Genomic DNA, 13,925 nt, shown 5'->3' with positions numbered 1-13,925 from the left:
CCAAGAGGACGGCACTGTGGTGCTTGCAGTGAAACAGCATCCATCCTCCCTCGCTGGCTGGCACCAAGCGTGGCCACGCAGCAGCATTTTGGGTGGCTGAGGCACTTTTGCAATGGTAGGGCTTGAATCTGGGTCTGATCTTGGCCTGGCAAAGCTCTGCTAATGCAGCTCATCTGGATGAGAGCCAGCCGAGCAGGGAGTGGAATTTCACCTTTATCCAGAGAGATGCTCAGAGCCTTGGATATGTGCGCACAGCAGCTCTCTTCTGCTCAGAAACTGCTTTGGTTCTCCATGCCAATGGCTTGGGAATTGCTTGCCCAGCAGAAGCTGCAGGGTGGTGGTGGCCCATGGGCCAGAAGCTCAACCTGAGTGTCCAAGCTGTGCAGTTTACGTCAGCCCCGTCTTTCTCCCTGCCGACAAAGGGGGTTAGGACAAATGTTTATGGGATGGAAGGGGTCTGGAGAGACTTTTCTCCAGGTTTGGGATGATGAATGACCCAGAAATGCCCCAAAACACCGTGACTAATCTAGGTGTCCCACAGCCTGTGGGGTGTGACACTACAAGGGTGGGTGGCAGTGGCTCAGGGGGAGCCTCCCTGCTGGTTATACCATCCCTGTAGGAAATCGGGACCCCAAAACAGCTTTCACTCCTGCTTAAGCAGAAGGAGAAAATAATGAAAGCACAGTGTTCCATCAAATATAATTAACAGAGCAAAAAGCGAAAAAAAGATTTTTCAAAGTTTGGGTTCTCAGAAGGGATGTTTTATTCATGGCCCAGCAGGGAAGTGCTCACAGTGCCATTAATTATGGGAGCTGCTGGGTGCTGTGCCTGCTCCTGCCAGCTCAGCTCACCTTTGTCATCCTGACACGGGGAATGGGGCCAGGTGTGCAGGGTGAGGGCTGTGCACCCCCCTAGGCTCGGAGCTCCCCCAGAAGCTTTGCAGCTCTGATTGTTTGCTGTGCTGGGAAATGGCCCCAGCAACTTTCCAGAGAGGTAATAAAATAGCTGGTATTAAGCAAACAAGAGCAGGTGCAGGAACAGCACCGGGGGAGACAGATGCAGGAGTGGTCCCGAAGGGAGAAAGCTGCAGCAGGGCTGGGCTGAACGGGGCCGAGGAGAGGGAACGGTCTGGACACCGCATTTATAATATCATGGGAAAACAAACAAGAACTTATCCAAGACTCTTTTTTGTAAGAGGAAAATGCTGAAACAAGGCTGGGAAGAAGTGGGACGAGCACCTGGGCGAGAAGCAGAGGTGACCGATAGCATTGTTAGCTCTGCTGCAGGGGCGCGGGTGTGCTCCCAGGCACCGCATGGAGCAAAACAGCTTTTGTGTGTCTGCAGTGCCTGAAAAGACAGCTGACAAAGAGGGAGATGCTTTGAAAGGGCAGCAGCATCCTTCATGGAGTGAATGCTGGATTAATGAGGGAAATACCTGCTGGCTGCCCGGCAAGGAGGGCCGGTCCCCAGCAGCATCACCCCGTGGTGCTCAGCGGTGGCCAGGGGACCTGGTGCCCATGGGGAGCTGAATGCAACCCTGGGGATCTGCTCTGCTGGACACCGAGCGCTGCATTAACGCATCGCTTTTAATCAAGGTAATGCTCCCTTGTGCCCGAGCCCAGGCAGTGTCGCGGGGGAGGATTAATTGCTGAGCCATCGTGCTCCAAACCCTGACCACGGCTCTGCTCAGACAGCCCCACCGTCTGCCTGCCCTGACGCAAACTGCACGGCTCTTTTGCTGGAGATGCAGCAACCAAAGGGAATTCAAATGGCTGCATGGAAAATCACGACTTTTCCGCAGGAGTTCAATGTCTGTGCATTGTTTTGGAGGTTTTGGGTTGTCAAGGTGTGCTGCAGCTCCCTCCTGCCACAGCACAGCTTCATAGAACAGAACCAGAGCAGGAAGGGTCACTGAGTCCAACCCCTCGTTCAGCCCCAGGCAGGAGGTGGCACGAGGCTGGTGATGGGGGTTCCATCCCCAAGATTCTGAACCCCAATTGTTGCTGCTCCTCTCTACTGCAGCAACAATTGAGAAGGAGCAAGGAGCAATAATGTGCCTAAAGGGTTTTAGCCCATTCTGCACTCAACAGCCTCGCAATCCTCTAAACTGCAAAGAAACCCAAAGCCTGCAGCATCAGGGTAGCAGCATCAGCTACCCAACGGGATGCAATTAGCTTAATTGCTGAGAGCACCTGGGGGAGATAGTGAGCTCTGCCCAGCTGAGCCTAATGAGAGCAGAGGCACTCTGCTGCCCAACGTGCGGGTGGGTGGGTTATAAATAGGGGAAACGAGGGGGGGATGAATACTGGAGTGTTATTAGGGGTGTGGTGGTTGATGTCCACCCAGGGGGCACCCAGCGGTGGGATGAGTCGTGCCGGTGCTCAGCCCCTCGGGCGCGGCTCGTGTGCGGGGTCCCGGCGCGGTGCTGCGGGGGAGGCAGCGCGGGGCAGTCTGTCACCGCGCTGGGCTGGCTCCCAGGATCATCGGCTCCATCTGCTCCTGCAGAATAGCCCTCCTGTTCAGCATCCCAGTCCAGCGAAGGTAATTGGTAACCCTTGCGCAGAGCCGACTTTGTGCAGCGCTAGGCACTCTATAGAAAGCCGCTCTTCCTGCGGAGAAAATCTGCTCTGATTTTGAGCGGTAGCTAATACTGAGCGAGCATCCGTTGTGATGTGGGCTGGATGCTTGTGCAAAACAGATCTGAAGAGCTCTGGGAACACATTTGTGTTGCTGAGAGGGTTTGTCTAGGGGGATGAATGGGCAGAGACCTGCACTGTGCGGGGTTAATTAGTGGCACTGCTCCCTGAGCCTGCTGCCTCGCTCCTGACCTGTCAGCCCTGAAACTTTAATGCCTCCACGCTTGTGCTTCAATTATTAACCGGCATGGTAATGGAGATGCTGGGCTGGGAGAGGCTCAGACGCTGTGCGTGGCTCCGAACATCCTGGGGCTGCTCAGTGCAGCTCAGCTGTCGCTTTGGACCCTGGCCTGCTTTAGTTACAGCCTGGGTACTTCAGGGAATTTCCCCCCTGCAGGGACCGAGGAGAGCCCTGCTCTCTCGTACTCTCTGCTCGGGTTGTGTTTTTCTTGTGAAATTTGCCGGAGGGGACTGATGTCCTCAAGGGGCTGTTGGCGATGTCTGTGAACCCTCTGCATTTAAATTGGTAATTGGGTTGTCTGCGACCTGGGGAACATCTGCGGCTCTTTCCAGGGTCCTCCCCCGTGACACAAACAGTCTTCGATGGAGGCAGTGGGGTATGAATTTGCTGGGCAGAAAATGAACGTGCTCAGCGCAGGGATGGGGCTGATCTGCTGTGGCTGTGCCGGGGAAGAGCCTCCCTCTGGCTATAAAATGCGTTTGCCAAAAAAGCCTAAAACCCCTGTGCTAACAGGCTAATTAATTAATTACAGCTCATTAACAGCACTACAATCCCATCAGAACCTCTGGACGATGGCTGGGAGGGGGAAACCGATCCCGGGAGGATGCAAGCGGGGGCATGGCAGGCTGCTGAGCCTCACTGTGCACACTGGGGTGCTTTGGGGCTGATCTGCAGGAAGAGGATCATGCTTGGGCAGCCCATCTTGGGAACCCCTAAATGACAGCTCTGCTTCTTGAGAAGCATAAGTGGAAGTTGCTGCTGTCTTCCCAAAATGGAATGGCATTTCCTAGCCAACTGGGGTGTCATACCGTGCTCTGCTTCATCCGGCTCTGCCCAAGTCCTTTTTTGGGGTTGGGTAACAAAATGTGATGTAAATGGAGGGAGAACAGATTGTGGGGTCCTAGTGTTGGTCTCTCTTGGAGCAAGGTTCCCTCCTGCCCTACTTCTCCCCTTGAAATCTTATTAGCACTTCATTTTTTTTCTTTGTTCTCGTTGTCACTCATCTCTATCCCTTTCACTTATTATTTTTATTTCCTTTTTTTTTTTTTTCCTTTTAAAATGGCTCCATCAGCAAGATGAGGTGAGCAGGGACCTCAGGGACTCAATATAGCAGTGAGATGTGCTGATCAAAGCACACTGGTCTTAGGGGTGCATCTCTTAGGCCCCTTCTCCTGGCCCCCTGTGGCAGATAGGAGTGCTGGGTCCTGTCCCATCCAGATAATTGCTCCAGACCTTAAGCTCTGGCTGGAACAAGCCCCAAGTTTTCCCCTAATTTCTGCTCCCTGATGCTCAGGATCTGGGCGTTTCTGTCACACAGCAGCAACACACCTCATGAATAAAGATTAAGTTGATTAAAAAGGAAAACCCGGAGCAAGGCAGAATAAAAGTGATTTGCAGAGATTAGACACTCTGGCACATCAGGAGTTCCCTGAAGGGCTGAGCTAACATGTTCAAGCATTTAAGCTCTTCTCCCTGTTTTGTAACTAATGGCTCTGGGTTGGGATGTTGAACTCTGACGTGATTGCCATCTCATGGGATAGCAATGAGCCTTTGTGCTTTGAGCTACCAGCCTGGTCCAGGATGCTGGTGTGCCCTGCCATTTTCATGAGATGGGTTTTGTGGTTGCACAAATGGCTCTGCCAGTGGGATGTTCCCTATGGCAGCAGCCAGATGGAGCAGAGGAACCCTGTGCAGATAAGGCTGTGAACCTTTCACAGCCTCTTCCATCCTCCTGCATCCTGAACCCCAGGCATTCCTTGCTATCAAGTGTCCAAAGAGCAGATTTTCATGAATCAGCCTAACGGGAGAAAGAAATTAAAGTTCTTCCTGTCTGCAGACGTGAAGCTGAGAATGGAAGCACCTCCAAAAGATGCTCCAGTGAGCAGTGCCCTGTCCTGTCCCAGCATGGAACAACCTAAATGATTTGTGTGAAGCCTCAGGGGTTACAAGTGTAGCAACCACAAGGAAGCAAAGGAGGAAAAAACCAAGTACACATTTCTGTCCTTGGGTTCTCTTTCCCAGGAGAGCCTTGAGACTGCTGCCTTGTTGCTGTGCCCCTGGGGTGAATTTCCCAAACTACACTGGGGAAGGGGCATGGTGTTTTATTTAATGAAGTGGCAGGGAAAGGAATGTGCACACGTAATCCAGAAAATCCTCTGGCTGGGATTTACAGGCATGGCTGTATGGGCAGAATTCAGCCCACTGCAGTTTCAGTGACTCAACCTCTGTCTTCATCCAAATATCTTTGCTCTCCAGTCTACAGAAACATCTTTACTCTGGGCCAGGACCTTGTCTCATTAAGCCCTGTTTGTATGAGCGAAGACTATCCCTGTACCCAGGAGATCATAAAGTAATTGGCCTTTTAATTCCAGCCTGACAACGCCGTGCTCTATGCTGCAGTTTTTGCTCTGGTTTTGTTTCCCTCTAGAGATGCTGTCATGGAGTCAGCTCTGAGGCCGTGTATGTCCACGTGGAGCTCTGCGTGCCCCAAAATATGGGGTGAACATGGCCTACCTGGGGTGGGTCTGCCTGGAGCAGAACATCTTTGTGCTGTCGGGAGGGGGCAGCTGAGGAGCAGCAGATGCTGGCGATGGGAGGGCAGCAAACGGAGCTCATTTTAAGATTTCCATGATAGATTTCCGAATTGGATTATACGACGTGGCTGCCGGTGATGGCCGGGTCTGCAGCTGATGATTGAGGGCCCCTCTTTCCTCCTGCGTGACCCACAGGGCCTCAGCTCCCACTGTAGTGCTTTCTGTGCAAGCCAGATTCCATCACGGGTAATCACACCCCGTGCCTTTGAACTCCCCAGGGAGCAGCGATGCGATTTGCCTGTTTTCTTCTCACCAGAGCTGCAGCCCCAGCAAGCAAAAAGTGTTCTACTCTGAGTTCCTGGAAGCTGACGGGAGCTCTGAAGGATGCCTTTGGAGCATACGTGTGGCCACATGCACCAGGCTGTGCTTGGATGCTGGATGTTGTGACAGGAAAATGGGAAAAGCTGTGAATCCACAAGTGCAGTTGACAGAGCAGCTCCTCCCTGCAGTCACAGCCATCCATCGCCAGCAGTTGTACCCAGTATTTTGGCAGGAATGACCAACCCATCTATCCAGACAGCTACTTCTTTTCGCCCTGCAGTTCGAAAGGGAATAAGTATGAGCAATACAAATATTGAAATGCTGTGTGGGGGGGAGTTAGTGACTTGGCAATGGAAATGTTTGACCTACACCCTGTAGAGCCCCAGCAAGGTCAGACAGAGCCATCTTTCTTACTAAAGTTCCACCCAATGGAATTTTAGTATTGTGGCTCTTTCTTGTTGAGCATGCTACCTGTTTCCTATGGAATAGAAAGAGACTGGGGCCATGGGGCTGTGTGAGGGCTGCACCCCACCCATCACTGTAGGGGTGCTGGGATGCTCAGGTAGACAATCTGCTCTACAGTCCTGAGTATTTCTGAATATATTTACAGGACTCTTCCTGCAAACACAGCAGGGAACAAGCAACTCTTTTTGTTCTGAGCAGAGCTTATACGTGCTGAGAATCCTCGTCTGAACAGATGAGCACTTCTTTCTTCTTCCAACAAACATCACTGATGTATATTTCCTCCCTCTCTCTTTTTCACGTGTTGTTCACTCTGTTCTACAAACAATGTTCCTTTCTGCTCGGGCAGAAAACACTATCTGTCTTCAGAGCATGATGTGATAGCAGAACGCAGCGACGTCCGCTTGGCAATGAGATTAAGTGGAAGTCATTCATAAAGATCTTCTGATCCCGAAGCAAGGGAAGGATGGAACAAAACCAAAAGAACCCTAAGAGCACTGTTTCATTTGGATGGCCAGGCATGCAGCTGGGATTACAGGGATAGCTCATAGGCACCCCAGATCTGCTTGCACAAATCTCTGTGGTTTTCTGCAGCAGTGAGTGGGTATTGATGCAGGAGGATCAACCTACATGATTCTGTGTCTGTGTGATGCGGAGCTGTGCAAAATCATGGAGTGGTTTGGGAAGGAAGAGAACTTAAGGATCATCTGGTTCCAACCTCCCAGATCCACCCAGCTGGGCTGGCAGGAGGCTGCTGCTCCCCAAAGCCTTTCCCTGACCTCCAGGTGCTGTCTTGGAGGTGGAGCCCCAGGCCATCCTCATCCCCATTTCAGTGCTCAAACCGGAGCCCAATGTGAGTCTGACCCGGGTGGGATCACAGCTCCTGGTAAAAACCCAACCCTGATGTTTCTGGGTCAGACGTAGGGCTCTGTCAGCACGTTTATCCAATGGAAACGATGTCCAACTTTGCAGAGGAGCTGCTTGCTGAGGAATCATTGCTTGCTGCTATGGGTTTGCTTTAAAGAGGTTCATCATTGCTTTGTTTGCAATTTCGCTGCCTGTCAGAGTCCTGGTGGGCTGCCCTTGTCTCCTAAGGCTTTCTCCAGGTGGGTTTTGACAGCTCATTTTTATCAAGTATCATTGGCATTGCAGTCCGCAGCAAGCATCTCTTGCAAAGATATAAATGTCTTCAATTCTAGCAGCAGGGAGTGGGGAATTGCTGAGTTTGGGTAAATTTTTCGTTAGAGACAAAACAAATTCTCCAAGTTCTTCTCAGGGTAATGCGTGACTTCAGAATAGCCAACACACACAACAGTCTGACTTGAAAGAAAAAGCACAATTTTTCATTCAGCATATTTCTGTGCTCCCTGGTTTACTTTAGAAAATGAACTTCTGGCTAAACCTATTCAATCTCACAAAGCATTTCAGCTCTGATAGGAGTGCATATTCTGGAGGAACGTAGTTCCATCAGAGTTTCTTCAGCCAGCTCTAATCCCAAACACCTTGCTGTGACTAAACCTCATTTCTATGTTAAGTACCTTGGCTTGCCTGTAAGGACCAGGTAAAAACTCAATCAGTCAAGTAGCCTCCCTGCAGCTGTCTTGTTAAGCACTGGATTTTTAAAATGCTGTTTCCTCTCTTTCTTTAATGGAACAGTGGCAGAAGATCCCCAGGGAGAGGCACAGTTTGCTCCCTGACAAACAAACTCTCAATTCTCCCTCACCATGGCGGAAGAGATGGATGTGCTGTGGGGAACAGCCACTTCTGCTCACCCGGGACACCCCCTGGGATCAGGCTCTAGGAAGCCTTCTGCCACTTTGTCTTTTCTTATCCAACATCCAGAACGGAGGAAAAGAGAGGGGAAGGTTCTGTTCTGTGCTTGGGCAGTGCTGGGCTCTGTAGGTTCTATCTCCACATCCCACCCAGCTATCAAGTTCTGAAGGACAAAAAAATATGGGATGGAAAGGATTTGTCGCTATGACCCTCTTCCATCTTTTTGTGCCACTGGGGAAGGGTGGCTGTTCTCCATACCCTTGATTATCTCCTTCAGCATAGCAGTGGGGATGAGTTGCCAGGAGGTCCCGTGGCCATGCAGTGGGCCTGTGCAGGGAAAGCAGCTTTTCCACCAGACCCTTTGTGCCTCCCTACGCAGGAGGACATCACGGGGCTGAACTGGATCCGACCCCATCCAGAGGTGGTTATATAAGATGCTTACTGCGTGTCCCAAGACCGCGTTGGTTGGAAGCCAACGTGCTGATTAGGTGACGTCTGCTCAGGACAGGGTGGATTTTGTCTTCGCAGCAGCTGGTGGTCCATGGGGTGCTGTCCTGAGGCCATTTATGTAAGGAAGCAGCTGCAGAGAGCCCTTTGGGAAAGCTTTTGGGTTGGTTTCGTTGGTTACTTTTTGGCTGCTGGCTCCCTGGGGTGCGTAGTCCTTGCTCTGCAGTGAGCATCCGTTGGTCACTGCAGCTCTTTGCTCCTCTCTGTCCTAAAATAATCTGTGCTGTGGGTGAGCAAAAGGGAGCTGAGCGATGGTGGTGTAGAGCACTGAGGGGATGGAGGGCTTTGCTTTTTGGGGCATCTGACAGCATAGAGATGTGCTTGTCCCTCCTGGTCCAGGGCACGAGCTAGACCTGGACTTACGCACGAGGTCTGGGTGATCACAGCTGCTGCCCCAAATCCTTTCCCCCAACCACAGAAGGTCACGATAGCTGCAGATAAGCCTCTTGCTTTGTCCTATATTTGCTGGGCAGGATCGTGTTGTGGCATGATCCCTGTCCAGATCTCAGGATGCCAAGTAGGGATGCTTTCCCCAGACCAGCTCTTTTTCTGCTGTATATCTGCAGGTGAGGAGCAGGTTACCACCTCTCTGAGGTCTCCTCAAGCATTTATCCCACAGATGTGGCCTGGGCCTCTTTACAGGGACCCTGAAACTAGCTCCGGTGGATGAAAGGAAGCTGATCACACAGAAGGCTCATATTGCAGTGGTGAGACCAGTTGGGGATGCTGTGTGATCCCATGGCAGATGCAGAGGGCGGCAGCAGATCCCAGTGCCTGATTTGCAGAGCCTGAGCCCACAGCACCGGGCCAGCCCACCCTGGGGATGCCAGTGCTGCCTTTGGTGCCGGTGCTGGAACTGGGGACAAATCCAGCTGATAAGTGGATGGAGCAGTGCTTCATTAGCAAAATCTGCAGAGTTTTGCTGGCTGCGAGCAGCACCCTGTTTTGTCAGCTGGTAGAAGGACCGATGTCTTTCTGCTGTGCTGAACATTGTGGGGTAGGAATGGTTTATCTGCTGCATGGCTCTTCGTGGGACAAGCTCTTCACAATGACAGCTCCTGGGTGCTCTGAACAGGAAGGCTGAGTGTGAGCATCTGTCCATGTCCTCATCTGCTCTCCGTGGATGACACCCCAGTAAGCTCCCACCTTTATTACATAAGTCTTCTGCAGCAGGTCAGCCCCCTTACTGGGTGCCCTCACCATCTTTGGAATGCTTAAAGCTTGTTAATAGCATGGGCAATGGCTATATTTATTTAGGGTGGGGAGGAACAGGGCTGGCACCCCGTGGGGGCATCCTGCAGCCCCTTGGTGCACTGGCAGAACATCACTTCAAGGTGCCAGCCTGGATCTGGGATGGATCCAGCAGATTGGGTTCCTCTGCAGCATGTGTTTGGGTACCCCAGGCTCCCAGCCCTGCCCTGTGACCCCATGCCACCAGCAGGACGGGTGACTTAGCATGTTTCGCAGCCTCACTCCCCCTCCTCCTCCAGGAGCCTGACACTAATGCAGTGCAAGCGTGGGATTTATGGGCAGCAGCCCTCCAACCAGCCCATCCGTCTTGATTAAATTATCCCTAATGGCTCTGTGCTGACTCGCTGCTCATCACCTTGCGCAGCCGCAGTGCTGGTGCTCTGGGGTGGTGGGAAGGGGCTTCCAGGGAGGAGGGGGCTGCAGGGACCCCACTAGGGCATGCTGCGCCCCTTCTCCCTCCATCTCTTTCTTTGATGGCTGTGAAGCTGGCATGGCTGTATCTGACCCCTTGATACAGGATGCTTGGCCCCTTCTGAGCTGACCCCAAGGGTTGCAGACCCCAAAGGTGCATGTGGTTCCCCCTGTCCCTACATCCAAAGGGTGTCCTGCTGGCTTCCTTCCTGGAGAAATGTTCTGCCCCAAGTGATGCCAGAGCACTGTTCCAGGGCATGGGGAACCTGCAGCCTATTCTGAGGATGATGCCTTGCCCACCTCCCTGAAGCCAATTTCCAGGCTAGATAAACTGTATTTGTTGCTGAAAGGTGCAGGGAACAGCAGAGTTAGCATGTAGTTAGCTGAGCATCACTTGGGGTTTGGGTGTGCTACTGTCAGAGCATCTCTTCCCATCCAGGCATTTACAAAGTGTTGGTTAAAATTCAGTGTTCGTGGGGTTGGTGCAGGCAATAGGGCAAGGTTAGAGCAACGTGGGGTGGAAAAGGAAAGGAGGCAGCGTGGCAAGGTCTGGCCTCATGTCTGAGCTTGGAGGTGTTGGAGAGAGAAAGAAACAGCAACAGGAAACATGAGCGTCCACAGGGCATGTCCATGGAGAGATGGGAGCTGGGCAGAGAGGCGAGGGGGCATAATGCCCGAGGGAGGAGGAGGGGGGATTGGTGATCTCAAAATGTAGGGGGAGAGGAAGAATCGGAAGGTGGTCTGGGTCTTGTGGGCGACCAAACGTAGAGGCAAATACAGCAAATATTCCAGCTGGGGGCTGCAGTGCGTCTCCTGCTGGCTGGGGGCCAGCCTGGGTTGGAGCCCACCCTCTGCCCTCCCAGGGGAAGAAGCCAGAGCTTTGACTCTTTCCGCAAAGGCCTTGCTATTATAAGGACAGGGTGACCCGGAGACACCCACAGCCTCCCATACGGCCTCAAATAATCACTCACCACCATGAAATAAACTTGGATTCAGACCAACCTTAAATACATATATATATATATATATATGTAATAAAATAATCCCCACCCGCCATAAAAAGAAGCATCCTTCCAGCCCTGCCCCTACAGCAGCCAAAAGCCAAGCAAAGGCTGCAGGGCAGCCGTCCCTGCCATTGATTTTTCGTGGAAGGAGCTCAGAAAGGGCGGTGATGGAGTGTGGGGCTGTGAGCCCCCGGGGGGTGGGGGGCTGAGCCGGGAGCATCGCTGCGGTGGGGCTGCGTTTGGTGAAAGCAAACGGAAGCATTGAGGTGTGGGAGAGGAAGAAGAAGGGCCGAAGGACTCGGGCGAAGCAGCCATTAGGAAAGTGCTGATGCAGAGGTTCACTTGTGTCTACGGGCTGAGTTGGAGGAGTTGCTGTTCGCGGACAAAGGCGGTAGGAGGGAGTGGAGCTTTGTAGAAGCCTGAGCCTGTCTCGCTGGGTGTCTGCGTTTCATTCCCTGTCAAGCTGCTGGGGAAAAGCAGGGGAGCGCCGAGCTGCAGCGCTGCTCAGGATCAGATAGCGAGGAAACCAATAGCAGAAGGGGAAAAGAAATAATTAAAAAAAAAAAAATCAACAAACCACCAACCCAGCGAGCCACCCACCCCGCACGCTGGGGCTGAGGCAGGCACATCACTGCCAACTCCACAGCAGAGAAGTCGTCCCTCCATGGGCAGGAGCGGAGTTGAGCCCGAAGGATATCTGATGACACTTTGGCAGCGATGGGCCCCCCAGCATCTTCCAGAGCCCATTTGAGGGTGAAGGCTTTGAGAGCGCAGAGGGAGTTTGAAGCTAAATGCACCTGAGTCTGGATCTGTTGGCTGCTGGGATTTATCTCTTTCATTATTTTTCTCCGGGGGGGAACCAAAGCGACAAAAAAACGTGAGATATTTTTTCAAACTCCCTCTTTTTTTTTTTTTTTCTTTTTTTTTTTCCTCCTCCTTTTGGAAGAAGATTTTTTTTTTTTTTTTTTTTTTTTTTTTTTTGGATGGTCGCAATGGAAGGGTTGGGTCTGTGCCTGAGAAGCAGCAGCCGAACGCCAGCACTGGGAGGACACGGCGCGGACGTGGGGTCCCCGGCCAGCTAACTCTGCAGGACCTGCACCTCAGGGCCGGGGGGGCTGGATGCAGTGAGAGGTAAGTGCTGGCCGCAGGCTGCTGAGCTCCCGGAGCTCTGATCCCGACTCGGAGATGAAAACAGCAGTCTCATAGTGAGTCAATCACTTCCACCTCTCGCAGCCCTCACGGAGGAACAATAACACGGGGAAGTTTTGCGGCAGCAGCATCACTGATCAAGTTCCCACCTTCGCCCCCAACCCTATGGATGGCCGTGCCCGAAATGCTACGATACGTTTGATTTGGGGGAAAGAAAGTGGTGCCTGTGTCAATGCTGCGGGCCCCCCCAGTGTGGAGGGTGAGGATTTTTGCTGCCTTCTGGGGAGTGCTGGTGCCACGTTCACCCCCCTGGGGGCAGCTCACCTTCTCAGCCCAAACTTTTGCACAGCGGCTTGTTGGGAGATGTCTGTGTGGGGCTGTGCCCTGTGCGTGCCCGTGAGTGATCCTCGTTCCTGGGGAGCTGGGAGGGCTGAAAGCAAACTGCAAAGCACAGAGAGAAAGCGAAGCAATCCACCGGCAGCAGCAGGATTGCATCACTGTAACAGGATCGGCACCGAGTGAGCCAGGCTGTGAAAATCGCCCAGAAAATGAGCTGTGCTGGAGTGCCTCAGTGAGCAGCACCTGCATGCCTTTCTGGGTGCATGAGGCTGTTTATATTTTTAGAAGTCTCTCTTAATTATAGAGCAAGGGAGGGAGAAAATGGTGTGTATTTAGCAGCATTCATCCCCGGGCAGTTTTGCAGAGCACACAGTCACCAAATGGGGGTTCTTCTCCCCCCGCCCCTGCAGTTCGGAACCACCTGTTTTGCAGTGGTGCTGGCGAATGAGGGTTTGATTTTTGCATTCCCGTTCTTAGAAAGCACAGCAGGGATTTGGTTTGCACGCGCCGTTTCACCTCTGCTGTTGGGAAAGCTGTGGCACAATCTCTGAGCAGTGATTGTGGGGCAGCTTTACCCGTGGGGTGATCCATCCCTGGGTGTTGCACCCACGATGAGTGCTTGGCAGAGTACGGAGTGATGCGAAGTGCTTCCTGACCCCAAACTGGAATGTGGGGACCTCCTTGGGGTGGCCCGATGGGGACAGGGACCCCGTGTGCCCCTCAGGCACTGAAGGACTGGGCTGTGGCAATGCTTGCTTCAAAATCAGCACCAGCTCCTCCGAGCTCCTTCCCCTCATCCCCTGCTCTGCGCTGGAAAACTTTCCCGGTCCTTTTGTTCTGAACAGCGGGTGAGATTCCTTTTGTGCATGCACAAAGCGTCAGAGCTGCCAGAAAATAATGAAAACAAGGCTGATATAATTTTTTATATATATATATAAAAGAAAAATCCCCGTCTGCTCCTTTCAGGCCTGGAATAACGCTGAGCATTACCCTACGCGCCCAATAAACAGCAGCTGCTCTCCGGCGGACGCCTTAAGGGCCACTTTCCATCTCACCCCTCTGATCTATGACAGCCGGCGTTGTTTCTGCTGTTCTCTCCCCAAAAGGAGGCTTTCCCTATGAATGTAAGGTGGATTTTTTAGGAGCCCTGAAGTGACCCCACCGGGGCTGAATGCTGGCAGCACAGTGCGGATGTGCTGAGCAAAGGGCGGGCACAGCCACAGCTTGGGGACAGCATGGAGGTCCTTGTTCTTCTGCAGGGGAACTTTGGAGGGACTCTGTAGGGAATGGCACCGTG

At 52.6% G+C, this 13,925-nt stretch overlaps 1 protein-coding gene across 1 annotated transcript in view; it reads left to right on the top strand.

Moving 5' to 3' along the window:
- The first annotated feature begins 11,587 nt into the window (after positions 1-11,587).
- LOC100541373 (ATP-sensitive inward rectifier potassium channel 12) overlaps positions 11,588-13,925 on the top strand; it is a 28,103-nt gene continuing 25,765 nt past the window's right edge. The window contains exon 1 of the mRNA XM_085237527.1: positions 11,588-12,271. The gene's annotated coding sequence lies outside the window, so the exon portion shown is untranslated. The remainder of the gene's footprint in view (positions 12,272-13,925) is intronic.

The sequence above is a fragment of the Meleagris gallopavo genome, chromosome 16 (assembly GCF_905368555.1).
Source record: "Meleagris gallopavo chromosome 16, MGAL_WU_HG_1.1, whole genome shotgun sequence".
Taxonomy (NCBI): Eukaryota; Metazoa; Chordata; class Aves; order Galliformes; family Phasianidae; genus Meleagris; species Meleagris gallopavo.
This window is presented reverse-complemented; position numbering and strand designations above follow the sequence as displayed.